Source organism: Silene latifolia, chromosome X (assembly GCF_048544455.1).
Source record: "Silene latifolia isolate original U9 population chromosome X, ASM4854445v1, whole genome shotgun sequence".
NCBI lineage: Eukaryota > Viridiplantae > Streptophyta > Magnoliopsida > Caryophyllales > Caryophyllaceae > Silene > Silene latifolia.
The window spans coordinates 11,207,815-11,223,535 of record NC_133537.1 but is presented as its reverse complement, the minus strand read 5'-3'; the positions used below and the strand labels follow the sequence as shown (position 1 = coordinate 11,223,535).

The window sequence follows — 15,721 nt, the reverse complement described above, 5'->3', positions numbered from 1 at the left end:
TTACCAATTTATTTATTTTTTTATTATTTTTGGTAAAATGGCGGGCCAAGGGCGGGTCGGGGCGGGTCAGGCCAGGTTGCATAAAATAACGGGCCAATGCGAATCCGGGCCGGACCAGTCCGTGCTGATGACAAGCTCTACATATATGCATTTCAGCATTTGAAGCTTTAGACGAATAATAACCGTTTGAAATAAAATTTGTGTATTGGCTTTGTTAAAGGACACTGCCTTCTATATTTACACATCCTATCCATTTTTATCAATTCCATTTATTCTCTGTGTCATTAATTTCACCATAATCCAGCCACCTCATTTTTAGCAATTTAACCTAATTAGTTCCTCCGTATCCATCGAGTATTTAAACACCATTTTGTGTCCTAGGTAACTAAGTTAGTATTCAAACATAAGTTAACCTTTTCCTAACTTGCCTAATTAATCTCTCTGTATCGAGCAATGATTCAATTCTCTATATCGACCTTTTTTTATCATAAAAATATACTCCCTCCTATTCACAATAAACCTCTCATTTCATTTTGACCCAAAAATTAAAAACACACTATCCCACCATATAAATAAATTTGAACCACACAAATACACTACCCCACCATACAATTAAATTTGGACCACACAAACACTTACCAAAAAAGGAAATAGGAAGGTTATTGTGAATAGACGAAAAAGAAAATGGGGAAGTTTATATTGAATAGGAGGGAGTAGAATATTGTACATCTTAAGATGTGACTCACCCAATAGCAGTCAACACTAGCATTAATGTTAATCGTCATATGAATAAGGTACTGAATTAGACTCAATTAAATATAAGGTATTATACTTATTTACTAGTGTTCAAGCCCGGCCGTTGGCCGGATCGTTTCGCTACATAGGCTTTTGGGATCTAATAAGGCGTTTGAGCTACACGTTTTGTTAATTAGTAGTCAATTTGTTGCAGTTAGTAAATAAAATTGTAGAATACTCAAATCCCTGATTTGGGAGATTATCTTATTCACATATATATAGTTACATAGGTTAACTAAGCATCCTAAATACAAGGCAAGTATCTTGCTAATATGGAAACACTATAACTAATTGATACACACTATCAATACAATATTTACTAATACACCCCCACAGTCGAAGCGGGAGAGGAGCGGACGCTTAGGCTGGACCTAAAACGTGTGAAAAAATGCTTGGGTAGTCCTTTGGTAAAAATATCGGCGTACTGGTACTCAGCTGGAACATGAAGAACTTTGACTTTCCCAAGTTTAACTTGATCGCGAACAAAATGAATATCAATTTCTATATGCTTAGTTCGCTGATGTTGGACCGGGTTGCCGGATATGTAAACGGCGGATACATTATCACAATATACTAGACTAGCCGTAAAAATGGGAGCATGAAGTTCAAGTAGGAGATTACGTAACCAGCTCGTCTCGGCAACCGCATTAGCAACACCCCGATACTCTGCTAACGCGCTAGATTTAGAGACAGTGGCTTGACGTTTGGAAGACCAAGACACCAAGTTATCACCAAGAAAGACACAATAGCCGGAAGTAGACCTACGTGAGTCAGGACATCCACCCCAATCCGCATCGGAATAAGCAGTTAAGGTACTTGTGGCAGATTTCGTTAGGGTGAGGCCAAATTCGAGAGTTCCCTTTACATAACGTAAAATTCTTTTCAAGAATTGGAAATGTGGCTCACGTGGACAGTGCATGAAAAGACATACCTGTTGTACCGCATATGAAATATCGGGCCGAGTTATAGTTAAATACTGAAGGGCTCCGGCTAAGCTACGATAGAGCGTAGAGTCTGCAAGTAATGGGCCGGCCGTGGAGCTGAGTTTGGACCCGACTTCAACAGGGGTGGACACGGGATTGCATGATGCCATGGATGCACGGCTAAGTAAATCACGGGCATATTGATTTTGCGATAGAAATAACCCGTTCTTTGTACGTGTTACCTGTATCCCGAGAAAATGATGCAGCTTACCAAGGTCAGACATTGCAAATTCCTTGGATAAATCATTAATAATATGCCGAAGTAAGGAAGTGCTAGAAGCCGTCAATACAATATCGTCAACATAAAGGAGCATATAGACCATGTCAGAACCATGATGATAAATAAATAAGGACGGATCACAAACGCTGCTTTTAAACCCCTTGGATAAAATAAAATTCGCAAACCGTTGATACCAAGCCCGGGGGGCTTGCTTAAGGCCATAGAGGGACTTGCGGAGGCGACAGACATGATGCGGGGCTTTGGGATCAACAAACCCGGGAGGCTGATGCATATAGACAGTTTCGATAAGATCCCCATGTAAGAAAGCGTTCTTAACATCAAGTTGGTGTATAAGCCGCGACCGAGAAACCGCAAGACTAAGCACAGTACGAATCGTGGTTGGTTTGACCACTGGACTAAAAGTCTCATTACAATCAATTCCCACCTGCTGACATTTACCATTGACTACAAGGCGAGCCTTGTAGCGTTGAAGAGTACCATCGGACCTGAATTTGTGACGGTAAAGCCACATACACCGTATAACAGGAGCACTAGCGGGACGAGGCACAAGTTCCCAAGTCAAATTGTCAATTAAAGCACGAAACTCGTCGTTCATGGCGGTATTCCAGTGTGGGTTCCGGAGGGCATCGTGGGGGGATTTTGGCAGAGGGGAAATGGGTTCGGTTGTAGCTGCTAGGACACGAGGCTTAAAGATACCATTCATGGCTCGAGTAGTCATGCGATGGTCTCGAAAAGACGATGGTGGCGGGTCAGGGGAGTGGTGAAGGTGGTCAGAGACTGCCGTAGCTGACCGAGGGGAAGGTTGGGGCTGGGTTGGCGTTGCTGGGGTGTGAGGAGTGGCTGGAGTGTGAGGAGTGGTGGCTTGGGTGGTTTGGGCAGGGGAGTGTTGGACAGGGGAGGGCGTAGGGGAAATAGGAGGAGGGGTGTGAGGGGAGTTGGGTGTGGGACCAGGGGAGGTAGTATGGCGAGGGGAGTTTGGTTGGTTGAGGGGTGTGGCTGTCATGGGTTGGGGTTGGTTGAGGAAAGCGTCAATGAGGGAAGGGTGTAAGTGGTCGTTGTTGGTGTCGCGGGTTGGGGGTGAAGGAGTAGCGAAAGGAAATACCGATTCGTCAAAAGTAACATGACGGGAAATAATGAGTTTGCCAGTGGATATTTCAAGACATTTATAGCCTCTAAACTCCTGTGGGTAACCGAGAAAGACACATTTGGTGGATCGTGTTGCGAGCTTGTGAGGTGTTTTGGCCGAGAGATTTGGGTAGCAGACACAGCCGAAGACACGGAGGTGAGAGTAAGAGGGATTTTTGTGAAAAAGAGCGGAAGTTGGCGTGAGATTGTTGAGAGTTTTGGTGGGCAAAATGTTGTGGAGATGGACAGCCGTATGAAGGGCATCAACCCAATATTCAAGAGGGATAGACGCGTGGTGTAATAAAGCTAGAACAATTTCATTTATACGTCGAATCATGCGTTCAACTTTGCCATTTTGGGATGAGGTTTGGGGGGCACGAGAATCGAAAAACTAGACCGGTTTGGTCCGCAAAATTTTTAAATTCATGATTGTCGAATTCACGGCCCAAGTCACATTGGAAAGTTTTAATGGAACGGTTTAATTGTGTGGTGACATAAGTACGAAATTTAATAAATTTGGAAAAGGTTTCGGATTTGAATTTAAGAGGATACACCCAAACAAATTGTGTGAAATTATCGATCAAAATTAAATAGTATTTGTATCCTGCTTTGCTTTTGATGGGAGAGGTCCATAAGTCACTATGTATAATATCAAAGGGTGCAAGAGTATGAGAGGTAGAATCGTAAAAAGGCAACCTTTTATGTTTGCTTATTTGACACGAGTGACATAAAGAAGAGTTCGACTTGCTATTACAATCAATGCTAGAATTTGACTTAAGTAAATTGAAAACAGAAGCACCCGGATGTCCTAATCGGGAGTGCCAAACATCACGGGAAAAAGCAAGAAGAACGGGGTTGGACTTGGACGCGGCTGACTCGGCTGACACGGCTGACACGGGGTAAAGATCACCATCACTGTTGCTCCTCAGAATCAGATTCCCATTCGCTAAATCCTTCACAGAGAAACCATTTGGGTCAAATTCAACGGACACATTGTTGTCTCTAGTAAATTATCTTACCGATATTAGATTTTTAATTATTTGTGGGGTATATAAGACATTGTGAAGGTGTAGGGAGCGGTTTTGTGTGGCTATGTTAGTGTTACCGGAACCGTGTACTGGAATACTAGCACCATTCCCGACATAAATAGAGCGAATCGCACTAGAATTGAGAGGGGAATGAAATATACCTGCATCCGCGCTTAGATGTGACGAGGCTCCCGTATCCATATAGAACGGACCACCGTTGTAGTGCTGCATGTTTAGGGCACTGAACGCCTGCCCTAGGTCGGTTAGCTGTGGGCTATCGGTGGCCGTGGCCACGTGGGCCTGACCGTAACCAGGTGGAGCTCGAGACCCGTGAGTCCCTTGCGAATTGCTGCGAGAAGACGAGCGTGTGACAGGCTGTGGTGACATTGGCCACGGCTGCCACTGAGGTACCCACCCGGGAAAGGTGGGGTATGGGCACGGTGGAGGGGTCCACTGAGACGGCCACCCCGGCAGCGAGCCCCATGGAGAAGGGAGCGACGAGGTGGATTGTTGTTGTTTCGACTGACGGTTCCCACCCCTGTTTCCAGATTTACTGCTACGTTTTCCACTGTTTTGGCGGTTGGTGCGAGTCTGGCCGGAGTTGGGTGCATCATCCCAATTCTGATTTTCAGCAAGAGGGGAAGTCGGGGTCACCAGAGCCGTGGGTTCATCACGACTCTCATGGCGGTGATTTTCAAGTTCAATCATGCTTCGCGCCGTTTCGAAATTCGGCAGGGTTTGGTTTATATAAGCCGCAACTGTGTCATAGTCCTTAGGTAGGCCACGAACCAGTTGCAAAACCAGCCGCTGGTCAGTGACAGCGGCGCCGACGTCGGAAAGCGCAATCGATAATTCCTTTAATCGTTGACAATATGCATCAAAATTAGGGAACTTACCGAGTTTGAGATTGATAAATTCGTGCTCGAGGCTAACGGCACGCGCACCCTTATTGTTGGTGAAGATATTTGCGACGCGGGTCCAGGCTTGGTGTGCCGTGGAATCACGTGCTAGAACTCGAGGAAGTAAGTCGTCAGACATTGTGCCATAAATCCATTGTAAAACAATGGCATCGACTTCCATCCACGCTTCATACAACGAATCCGTCGTCGGCGGAGGGGCGGTACCGTCAATATGATGCAAAACCTTATAACCGCGAGCATGAAGGGTAAAGAGATCAACCCATAAGGAGTAGGAGACCTTAACACCATCGAGAACACGGACCTTATTTTGGATGTTGGTGACCGTGTATACGGGATGGAGGGAGGGTTTGGGACAGTCGGTTTTGGCGTCGTCACCGGCCATTGTAGCGTGAGGCTAGGCACGATGATGAAGGCAAAAATTTTGTGGAGGCCGTGAGCGAGGCACAAAAAATTTACCTAGACACTGATACCATGTAGAATACTGAAATCCCTGATTTGGGAGATTATCTTATTCACATATATATAGTTACATAGGTTAACTAAGCATCCTAAATGCAAGGCAAGTATCTTGCTAATATGGAAACAGTATAACTAATTGATGCACACTATCAATACAATATTTACTAATAAAAATAGTTGAAAAGCTAACATTAAGTCCTCCTCAAACTTGATATTTTCAATTAAAAATCATAGAGATAGATCATAATAGGCGTTATTGTGTAGAATGTCTTTTATGTAAATTTTATTCGATTTTTCGCTTGAATTTGTAATAGTGCTTATCAGCACAGAAGTTTACTTGCTAGTAGTTGCTCATACTATACTGATATTCTAATAATCTTCCTCTAACATTATAAGAGTTAATTAGTTTTAAGATGGTTATATTCATTTCATTTTAAGACGGATTCTATTTTATACATAGACCAAAAGTAGAATACATTGTTTGAAGTCAGTGGTGGAGATAGGGGGCTAGTAGGGGCGGTCGTCCCCCATGGCGGATGAAATTTTCGTAGTTTTTAGTTAAGTTTTTCGAAATATTTTCGGGGGTGCCTTGTGAAATTAGTCGTTCTCCCCCCGTAAAATTTTTCGCCCCCTAAGTTCAAATTCTGGCTCCGCCACTGTTTGAAGTAATATATTTGTCTCTTCTAAATGTGATGATATTTGATCCATATTTTTCTTCAGACGTATATATCCGACTTAAATAAAACATATTCACCTATTGTATTTTATCGAGAAACCCGTTTGTGTGTATTATTCTTAAAGGCACGTGTTATTATTGGCGCTATCCATATTTTCTTTGTTATTCAATTCATTTATTTGGATATTGGATATGGATTATTCATTTAGGCCCCAAATTAGGCCCAATTTTTCACTTCAATATTTCCAATTCCAGAACATCATTCCCTTATTCACATCCCAACCTCTAGATCCTTCGTTACCACCCAAAAATCCGGCACACTAAGCTTAGCAATCGACCTTCGGGGCACCGCCACAAGGCCGTAGCCAAAGTAATCCTTTTAAACTGTATTCGAGAATCAGGAACAATCCGATCTGGAGTAATTTTATCAGAATCTCAGTGGAGTGACTGGTTGTCGGAATTAGTTGAGATTGCATTAGTAGCTTTATATGAGAAACAGCATTTTGTTCTTAATTAAAGAAGCAGCTTCGTTTGGTGGGATTTTCGTCATGGTTCTCAGATTCTTCATCAGAAAATCGGGTGCGTTGTTTATTCATGATTTGTCTTTTATCTGTTTTATTTTTATTTATTGTTGTTTATATGTATTTTGGATGTACTACTCAATTGATTGTCTGGTTCATATGTGATATATTAGCTCAGTAGTTCACCAAGCACGAATAACATAATTTATTGTAATTTTAAAGAACTTAGACTGTATACATGTACGATCCGATTAGAAGCGCCAACTGTGAAAATTCACATTGATCTTATTCCAAACTTGTGTGTAAATACCACCCGTTGAGTCTCCTAATCTGGTTGTATGATAGGTAGATTTGAAAAAACTTCATTGAAAACGATATTCCTTGTGTGTCCCTTGTATTGCTGTGTTGAATCGTCTATGAAGAACTTTAGTCTTTCGGGGGATGTTGCCCTTGATGCAGCTATATATAACTGTCCATGGCTAAACACGGGGCTTGGCAAGTATACCCCCACATATTTCAGTGACTGACCTTGGCTTTTGTTTATTGTCATTGCATAACATTGGCGTAGCGGATATTGGCGTCTTTTTAGCACAATTGGTATTTTTGTGTCTGTTGTCGTCATCACTATTCTTAGAATAAGCACCTTATCACCTGCCCTTGATCCTGTTATTATCTTTGCTTCTACTATAAAGTTACCTAAGTGAGTAATAATTAGGCAGGTGCCGTTACACAACCCCTTGGACGGGTTTATGTTCCTGAGCAACATCACAGGCAGTCCTTTCTTTAATTTCAACTCATGGGGAGGCAGACCCTGTAAGTTTAGGCTATTTAAATACTCTGTAGGATAGTCCGTATATTGTTCCGTGCTCTCAGTTGACGATGTGCACACTTCATCACAACTTTTGTAAATTTTCTCCTCACTTTGTATAAGGCTAGCCATTTCGTTTAGAGGGGTGAGTATCGCTCTTTCCTTTAGATACGTTTCGTTGAAACGCTCTTGTTGAAAATCTGGGTAAATTCTTTCAACAACTGTTTCAACATTCAACGGTCCGTTGCTTCCAATATAATCTTTTGGTATCTCAATCCATGTAGGCTCCGTTTCGTTCTCTGCTGCTTTAGTCTCTATCCGCCCGTCTCCCATAGCTAACAACCAGTTATTGAAAGTCCGGTTTATCTCCTGTTTCTGCGGATTGTCTGACGTTTCTGACACCCTCATGCTTTTTTATAGTGTGAAGAGTTGACACTCATTCCATATATACGACCTGTTGATCGATGCTTAAACAATATCTTGTCTCTTGCCCTTGGTAATTATACCTTGGTGCCATTGCAAAGTGAAAGACGAAGACAAAGAAATATTTGTGCAGTTATTATCTCGATTCGACGTGAATGTGAATAATAAGATGGATGATTGATGTGTATTTATATACCGTTGTGGTTGCAGGTTTGAGAGAAGCGTAATAGAAGTTGAATTGCACAAACATTCAGATATAGAGAAGGTGTGGAAGTGCAGTTTGATAAGAATTTGAAGAAGTGTCGAAGTCGAACCTTTCGTAGCCTGTTGGAGCATTGGAGTAGGAGAAGGGAACTTATTTGAATAAGCTTACTTTTCTGAACGATGTCATAGTGTAGTTAGGTCCTGTTCTTTTGGACTTAATGTTGCTTAACTTAACTTAATTTTTCTGAACTTAACTTAATTTTGCTGAACTTAACTTATTTTTGCTGAACTTTTCTGAACTTAATTTTGCTGAACTTAATTTTGCTGAACTTTTCTGAACTTAATTTTGCTGAACTTAATTTTGCTGAATTTTTCTGAACTTAATTTTGCTGAACTTAACTTATAATAACTTGAACTTTTCTGAACTAAAATAATCTTACTTAAATTAACTTAATTTAATTTCACTACCACTACCACTACCACTACTACTACTACTACTACTACTACTACTACCACTACTACCACCACCACTACCACCACCACCACCATCACCACTACCACCACCACCACCACCACCACCACCACTACCACTACCACCACCACCACCACCACCACCACCACCACCACCACTACCACTACTACTACTACTACTACCACCACCACTACTACTACTACTACTACTACTACTACTACTACTACTACTACTACTACTACTACTAATACTAATAATAATAATAAAGAAATAAAGAAGGAAAAATTGATAAGAATACTCTCAACTATTGCTGTGCTGCTCAAAATACACTACACTACGTTTTAACTACCAATATACCTAACAATTATACTACTCCACTTTGAATAGAATTAGTGTATTTAAAACCTGATGTAGTAGGTTATTGTACGTGGGGCCCACTATGTATCTCCTCCTCCCTCCTTAAAACTCCATCTTTCCCCTTTCTATCCTAATTCACTGTAAAAAAAAAAAAAAACCAAAGCTTTTGTCTCTCCTCCATTGGCAACGGTAAGAAAACTCTCCCCTTCTATTCTATTTCGCTGAAATGAAACGGCCATCATCCTCTTCATCAAATTCTATGGGTGCGAAAACTTCGAATGTCGTCTTTTGCAACCATAACTTGGCTGCTGTTTTGAAGACGGCGAATAAGGGACCAAATGTCGGAAAAAAGTTTTATGGGTGTCCATTATGGCCTGTAAGTTAATTATTTCATCTATTTTGTTGTTCTAACTTGGGTGCTGCTGTTATAGTGATTTTTTTTTGTTCATTTTTTTGTTGAAGCAGAAAAGTTGTGGTTTTTTCAATTGGGAGGAGGAAATGCATCCTGAAAGTGAAGATGAAATGAATATTTGTGAGGCAAAATTGCAGAAACTGAAAAAGAAGAATGAAAAACTGAAATTAGAGGTGATGAAGTTGAAGGTTGAAGTAGATAAACATTCCAACTGGGTGAAAATTGTAATGCTTGGATTAATAGCATCTTGGATTATATTTGCATTTAGTTGGATGTTTAGGTGATGAACTTGTAATGTATTCAAGCGAGAATAAATGTATGAAAACAATCTTCTGAAGTAATGCAATTCTATTTCTTGGCAAAAAAACTTGTCTGATTACACTGATAACATTCATTGCATTAACCATAACAGGTGTTTTTTTTCATCAGAAGACTTAAGAAAATCATGTCCTAAAACATGGTAATATTACATAGATTGTTCTTATCAATTACAAAACCACATCTATCAATCATTTTTCTTCAATTCTTCTACTGGTTGACTGACTGTTGAGTACTGATCCAATCCATAATGCTCCTTGGTCCACTAGTGCTCCCCACATCCTGTCAAGGAAACCAATGAAAAGTGTTGATTATCCATAAACAGATTGTAGCTACTGAAAATAGTTGAAAATAGTTAATTATCCACTTACATTTGTATAAGCATTTCCTGATTCATCAATAAGAACTCCATGTCCTTGTGGAGCCTGCAATGACAGAAAAATAAGCATTAACAATTCACATATATATTCACTGATACAAGTACATATCATTTTCAGTCAAAAGTTCTTACCCTTCTTCCTCCACCTCTTACTGTTCTTCCTCCACCTCTACCTGTTCTTTGTCCACCTCTGACACCAGTTCTTCCTCCTACATTGGCAGCACCTCTTGAAGTCCTTATTGTTCTTCCTCCCCTGCCAATTCGTGTTGGTTGTGCTGTTGCTCTATGGTGATCTTCAGAGGTTGGTTGTGGTGTCTCATTGACAAATGACCCAACTGATTTCCTAGGTCTTCCCATTGGCCTCTTTGGAGGGGGTGGTACTTGTTTGTCCTTATCAGGGCACTTTCTTTTGTTATGAGATTTGGACTTGCAAACAGAGCAAGTCATCTCTATACCATGTTTGGTTAACTTCCCTGGTTTTTTAGGGTCCTCAAATGGGTCCTTTCTTCTTTTCCTCCTAGGCCTACCAGGTCCTATCTTAATAGGTGGAGGATTCAGTGGCAAATCTACCTTTGGCCAATATCTCTGGCCTGGACATGGACTAATTGACAGATTGTAAGACTTTAGATATGCTTCTCTTTTATACATGTCATGCACATAATCCTCTGCCTCACATGATATATCAAAGATAGCTGCCACACCATGAAAGCATGGGATACCAGTGAGATCCCATTTTCTACATGTGCAAGTTCTTGCCTCTATGTCAACAGTGAAGGCTTCTATACCATATGTTACCTGGAAGATGGTTGTACTAGATGGCAAAACCTTACATTGTGCAGCTTTTTCCTTCTCCACTTCTAGTCTTTCTTGCACCTTTGGACAAACAACATGGGTGCTTGCCTCCATTTCTTTCTTTTTTTCAACCAATCTCTGCATCAAGGAAGACCTTATTTCTTCAAGCATGTAAATAACATGTTTGACTCTAGCATCAATGATCCAAGCATTAAATGTCTCTGCCATATTGCTTACTATCACATCATTTTTTGTGTGTGTTTGAATAAATGCCCTACAAAATAGTTGAGGCTGGCATGCTATGAAAGCTTCAGCAGCTTTATGGTCAGTATCCCTAAGAGCTTGTAGTGCATCCTCAAAATCAGCCTCATTGTAGGCCTTAGCACAACTCCAGAAATGAAGCTTCATTTCCTCACCCCTATAGGTTTTGTGCCAATTAGCAAAAATATGCCTAGCACAATGCCTATGTTCTGCCCTAGGGAACTCCTTGGCAACCATTGCTACGATACTCTGTTATGTAAATAATTAGGTCATTAAACTGAAAAATTAAAAAATAATGCAGCTGATCCCAAACCTGATGCAAAATGATAAATGTTTAAGGACAAAGGTTTAAGGATAATGACAAACCTGATGCTGATCTGAAATAATTGTCCACCCCTCTCCATTTTGTTCTCCCAAACAAGCTTTCAACTGTTGAAAAAACCACTCATAGCTGTCATTATTCTCACCCTCAACAACTGCCCAAGCTAGAGGGAACATCTGCTCATTACCATCCCTTCCAATAGCAGATATAAGTTGCCCTCCTAAGAAAGTCTTCAAAAAGCATGCATCAACACATAATATCTTCCTACAACCAAGTAGCCACCCTTGCTTGACAGCATCAAAACAAACAAAAAACCTCTGAAATACTGCAGGGTTTGATGTTACAGTGGGGTTGGTAAACAAAGTGAAGGTACTAGTTGGGTTGCCTTGTTCAAGAGCTGCAATGTAACTCCCTATCTTGCTATAATGTTCTTTCATTGAACCATGAAGCAGTTTGTGTGCATAGTACTTGACTTTGTAAGCAAAGTCTTTCTTGATTAAAACCTTATATGCTTTCCTCACAGTTTCTATGATATCTTTGGCTGGCCAATGTGGATTAGCTTTAAATACATCAAGAAACTGTTTTGCTAGCCAAGTAGATTTAAGTTGTCTATTACTTTCCATTGTCCTACGACAAGTGTGTTTAGGATCCACTGTCTTCACAAGAAATGAAGCTGATTTATTGTCCCAACTACCATATACTTTGAAGGGACAACCTTTTTTGCATCTAACCCTAAGTTTTTTACCATGTGTTTTATCACTAATATCAAAAGTTAGATCCCTACCTTGAGCTACTGCATACCTTGTCACAGATTCCTTGAACAAATCACCAGTTGCGAATCTAATCCCTACACGCCATTTCAGTTTTGAGTAATCAGTTCTATCATTAACCACAGGGACACTACAACTCTTCCTTTTACCAGGCACACTCTCCTCATCACTCTCACCAGGAGTGTCCTCCTCATCTCCACTATCATCATAATCACTTAGTTGCACCTCAGATTTTTTTGAAGAATTGGCTTTATTTAAAGTTTCCTGGTCAGTAAGCTTACCAAATGCAGCTTCAGTCTGTAGTTGATGTGCAATCTTCAAGGCATTTGCATTCCAAGCTTTTAGTTTCACTCTTGCTTCATGTAGCTCATCATCATCATCATCTTCCACATCATTCACAACATCAGCTAATTCCTCTTCTTCACCCTCACTTAAATCATCATCATCATCACTATCTCCTAAATCCTCTTCAGGAACATAACCTGGATCCTCTTCTTCACCCTCACTTAAATTATCAGACCAATCATTACCATTCAAGCCAGCTTTATCAGCATTTGTTTCATAGTCATTAAACAGATCTGCTATTGTAATGTCATTGAAATCATAAGATGGTCCAGGAATGTCAATAACTGATGTTTGGTCTGGTTGTAGATCTTCAACAGTTGGAGATATTTTTTTAGAGGCTTTTTCAGCAATTATTCCTTTAGAAGCAAATCTTGGGGAGGTCCTAACAACAGATGAGCTTCTAATAGAGCATTTTTTGGGAGATTTGAAAGCAGTTGAGGTTGGGTTATGAGGAGCTGAGGTTGATTTATGAACAGATGAAGTTGGTTTATGAGGAGCTGAGTTTGATTTTTGAGAAACTGAGGCTGCTTTAGATGTTGGTTTATGAGTGGCTGAGGTTAGCTGTTTTAGGGTTATAAATGAAGAGGATGACTCAGGTGGTCCCTCCTTTTGAAAAGCATTACCAACACTTTTGGCATCAACCTTCCTCCTTGGTATTAATTTTCCTTGTTTATTAACAACACTACTATTACCAACTTCCTCTATCCAAAGCATTAACTGACCAACATCTTTCTGAGGTATAACATAACATTCAACAACTCTCTGCACCCCAGCCAATTTACACATAATTTGTGCATCTCTATCATCAAATGCTCTCTTCAAGCCCTCACCTACATTCAAGAAGAATATACCATCTACACCCCTCTTAAACCCATCACATTTTTCAGCTTCTTCAACCAAGGTAAACCAACCCATCTCATCAGGATCAACACCAGCTGTCCTAAACGTCCTACCCATATATACCAAAGAATTTGCATCCCTCACAAAGTAGCCACCATACCAGAATTTCAATGTCACTGTCTTTAAATTATCATCCTATATAATAATAACATTATAAATTTATTTAAAAAATTAAATATCAATGTATTCGATTAAACCACAAAAAAAGGAACAAAAAAACCCTAATTATGAACATCGAAAGAGGGAAACTTTCAAATTAATTGACAAATTGCAAAATACAACAAACAACAACAAATAATCAATAATCAAAGCATCAAAATACAAAAAAAAAGAAGAGAAAAGGATGAGCTTTACCCGTGTCATTGTGCGCCAATAAAGAGGATGAACCACCAGATTTTTTGCGACCAGAATATGAATAAGGAAAAGTGATTAATGATAAATAAAGGAAGAAAAATGATTAATGATGAATAAATGAGAGCTTCTTCATCAATGGCGTCCTGAAGAAGCTTGATTAAGTGGAATTTGAAAAGGTAAAGAAAGAGAGGAGAAAGAGGTTAAAAGAGGGGTAAAGAGGTTAAAACAGGTTTTATGATAAAGTTGACCTGCTTTTCAGGTTATCGGTCACTGTATTACAATATAGGCGAAGTAGTATAATTGTTAGGTATATTGGTAGTTAAAACGTAGTGTAGTGTATTTTGAGCAGCACAACAATAGTTGAGAGTATTCTTATCAATTTTTCCAATAAAGAAATATAACTAAAAACACAAGTGAAGATTATAAAATACTTTATTTATATAAATTAATATGTTCGTACACATTACCTAATACATAATAAAAATAAAAAGTAAATCACATTATTTTTTTTTCTTTCTAATCATCTAGTTCCATATTATCATCTTCCTCGTCACTTTCTTCTTCATCTTCATTTGAGCTCACCCCGTCAAATCAATTGCCTCGCCAAATGTTCTTGACTATGTTATTTCGCACCTTGTACATAGCTTTTTTCTGCTTCTTATCAAACATGCCTGAATCTATTGTTCCTAGGATGTTCTCATGTTGTATAACAGGTATCCCAAGAGCGTGCATCCGTATAAAATCAGAACCAGACTAATTAAAAAAATATACAAAATGGAGAAAGTAAAGGAAATAAACCTGAAGGAAAATGGAGTTTTGAATGAAAAAGGTTGGAGATAGAGAGGACTGAGGAGTGACGACTGTGAATGATAAATGGGATAGGCAGGAGAGTGAGGGCTGTGAGGGCTTTGATGCTTGTGTCGTTTTAATGGGTGAGTTAGGCCTTAGGGGATAGGGAAGAATACAGTAAGTGGATCATACATCCGATGTACTACCACCAGTTTTTAGTTTCTGAGCATTATAATAAAGTTTTTGAGTTTCGTTTTAAAAATTATGAGTTTTACTATAAAATTTCTGAGTTCATTCACTAAAATATCAAGTTCAAAAAATTTACAATAAAACTCAAAAACATTACATACAAACTTAGTTAAATTTAGGTTTTGACGAAAAAAAATTAAAATTTAACGTATAAACTTTAATAAGCTCAAAAAAAATACGCATATGCTCAAAACAAATAAAGTTTGAGGTAATAAGCTCAGAAAAAATATAGATATGCTCAAAAACAAATAAAATGTGAGGTAGTACATCCGATGTATATTCTTTTTTCTCGGAAGAATATGGGCTTGAAATAAATGCTTTTTTAAAATAAAAAATTATATAGAATAATAATTAATCTCGGATTGTTTATACAACTGATTTGAACGAAAATTGTATCTATTTTTTAAAACTCGTCAATATTATGAAACTTATTATTTTGCTTAACTTTTCTGAATTTAATTTTACTGAATTTTTCTGAACTTAATTTTGCTGAACTTAATTTTGCTTAATTTTGCTGAACTTAATTTTGTTGAACTTAATATTGCTGAACTTTTCTGAACTTAATTTTGCTGAACTTAACTTAACTTATAGGAACTGAACTTTTCTGAACTTAACTTAATTTTGCTGAACTTAACTTATAGAGAGGGACTTTAAGTCCAAAAGAACAGGGTCTTAGACTGTTTTGTAGAGACTTATTTTAATGTATATATTTTCTGAACGATGTCATAGTGTAGTTAGACTGTTTTGTAGAGACTTATTTTAATGTATATATTTTATCTATTTAATACACATAATTTATTCAATCTAAATAATAGCCA

At 39.0% G+C, this 15,721-nt stretch overlaps 1 long non-coding RNA gene across 1 annotated transcript; it reads left to right on the top strand.

Annotated features, from left to right (window-relative positions):
• Positions 1–6,455: 6,455 nt before the first annotated feature.
• On the top strand, positions 6,456–15,721 carry LOC141621212 (uncharacterized). Its single transcript, XR_012532150.1, has 3 exons — positions 6,456–6,806; positions 8,190–8,381; positions 15,642–15,721. It is a non-coding gene; the product is annotated as an uncharacterized LOC141621212 (long non-coding RNA).